The sequence below is a fragment of the Odocoileus virginianus genome, chromosome 1 (assembly GCF_023699985.2).
Source record: "Odocoileus virginianus isolate 20LAN1187 ecotype Illinois chromosome 1, Ovbor_1.2, whole genome shotgun sequence".
NCBI classification, from domain to species: Eukaryota; Metazoa; Chordata; class Mammalia; order Artiodactyla; family Cervidae; genus Odocoileus; species Odocoileus virginianus.
Genome location: NC_069674.1, coordinates 73,371,452 through 73,373,830, shown reverse-complemented (window position 1 = coordinate 73,373,830; position 2,379 = coordinate 73,371,452). Strand labels below are relative to the sequence as shown.

General features: G+C 34.2%; 1 non-coding gene across 1 annotated transcript; it reads left to right on the top strand.

Moving 5' to 3' along the window:
• The first annotated feature begins 604 nt into the window (after window positions 1-604).
• LOC139036696 (U6 spliceosomal RNA) lies at window positions 605-711 on the top strand. Its single transcript, XR_011489530.1, has one exon. It is a non-coding gene; the product is annotated as a U6 spliceosomal RNA (small nuclear RNA).
• Window positions 712-2,379: the final 1,668 nt, after the last annotated feature.

Sequence of the window (2,379 nt, the reverse complement as noted above, 5' to 3'; positions counted from 1 at the left end):
TAGAGGCATATTTAAAAAGAGAAATATTTTCTCAAAACAATAATTTACTCTGAATACTCCTTTCAGAGTGGAGAAACAGCTTTACATTATAATGTGAATGGTGCCAGTACTCAATTAGGACATCCTTCTGCTTCTAGTCCTGACTCAGATTTTTTTTCTGTGCATAGGAAATGAGAAGCTTATTACAATTACCCTTTTAAGCAATAGATCTGTCAGCCTTTAATGGCCGTTTTTGGCAACAATAAGTACTAGCAAAAGCTTAAGAATTGCCTTATCCTTTACTAAAGGATTGATATAATCCTTAGGTAAAACATTTCCACACCATTTACTGAATGTTGAATAAAGGGTGTATGAGGATATTCAGACAAATTTATCATTCCTATAATAATACATATTTAGCAGTCTGACTTTATATTCTTAGTTTATTATGAGGTCCTTGTAAGCAGGAGTATGTCTTATCTGAGTTTCTTGAGAGTATTTTTCACAGTAATCTGAAAATGAGCATATTTTCTAAAGTAAAAATTCTGCTATCACCATCTGATTAACAATTTTTTGATTACTTAAAATTTACAAAAAAGTCTCAGGAATTAAAAAAAATTATATTGTGCTCTCTTCGGCAGCATATATACTAAAATTGGAATGATACAGAGAAGATTAGCATGGCCCCTGCGCAAGGATGACACGCAAATTCGTGAAGCATTCCATATATTTTGGCAGAACGTCAGGGTCTGTACATTAAGAGCACCATGGCAAGCCCCAGCGTCTGTATTAAGGCACAGCTTAATAAACCATAAACCATCAAAAAAATAAATAAATAAATAATAAAAAATTATATTTACTCCTAAATTTAATAAAAACATTTTAAATATCCCTTAAGTGGTAGTTGAAAGCCTTTTCTTTCACTGGTACATTTTAATTAATTAATTAAACATCATCTTAACTTCACTTTAATTAGGTACTGGGGTTAAGTTTAGGTAAGAAAGTGGAAGTACTTAATATAGTTTTCCATAACTTGTAAATAGATTGGCAGTAATAAAACAGAACTCAGTTTCCTGACTAATGTTGTATGAAGAGTTTCAAATTATTCTCTGTGATAAAAGAGCACATTAATGTAGTCTGTGAAGTTTCCACAGCTGATCTATGAGTTTTTACAAAATATCAAATGAATGTCTCTAATTGTTCACCAATGATTTATCCCTTAACCCCTTACAATGTGGTTTTCTCCCACTGCACTCCACTAAAATTGCTTTATCAAAAGTTATTAATGATTTTTTTTTCTTAAAAAAAAAAACTTTAGATTTTTATCTCATCTAAACAGAAAGAAATGGCAACCAACTCCAGTAATCTTGCCTGGAGAACCTCATGGACAGCATGAAAAGGCAAAATTGAGAAGCCTGGTGGACTGCTGTCCATGGGGTTGCACAGTGTCGGACACGACTGAAGCGACTCTGCAGCAGCATGATGCCTGAAGATGAGACCCCAGGTTGGAGGGTATACAATATGCTACTAGGGTAGAGCACAGGACGATTACTAATAGCTCCAGAAAGAATGAAGTGGCTGTGCCAAAGTGGAAACAGTGCTTAGCTGTGGATGTGTCTGGTGGTGAAAGCAAAATCTGGTGCTCTAAAGAACAATATTGCATAGGAAACTGGAATGTTAGGTCCATGAATCAAGGTAAATTGGACGTGGTCAAGCAGGAGATGGCAAAATTAAGCATCATCATTGTAGGAATCAGTGAACTAAAATGGATGAAGATGAGTCTTACTCCTCACTTCTTCAGTGTCACCAAGTGTGAGTGTTCTTCTGAGTTCTATCCTAAACTTTTTCTTACACTCTGTGCGCTTATATCCTCTCTTTTCTATTCACTATCTTCCCAAGTAACTAACACAATAATGCAAATAAGGCTTAAAAACGTATTCTGACTTCTCTCACATAATTTAATCCTGACATTACAAATGCCAGCTAAATGTTACCACCAGTGTAGGATGTAATGCTTTGGAGAGTAGGAAGTAAAAAGATACAGTTGGCTTCTATAGAGAGAGAGATAAGAAATTTAAAAAAACATGTGAAACAGGGCAGGAAGTAATAAGTTCCATGTAACAAGTTCCGTATACTCAAGAATATTTTGCTGTTAGGTTCTGTGGTAAAGATGATTCCATTGGATCCATATAAATGGGTTTTTCAGCTTATAAGAACATGTTTTAATTGGTAAACTACTAGAAGATTTCACACCTTTATGAGATATATAAAATGTAAGGATGAAAAAAGTTTTGTTTGTTAACCTTGAGAAGTTGAAAGGTATGTAGAAAGTCAGAAAGTGAGATCATATGAGGAAAACAATTTGTCTAAATTTCTCTCATTATCCCAACACCTTTCAAG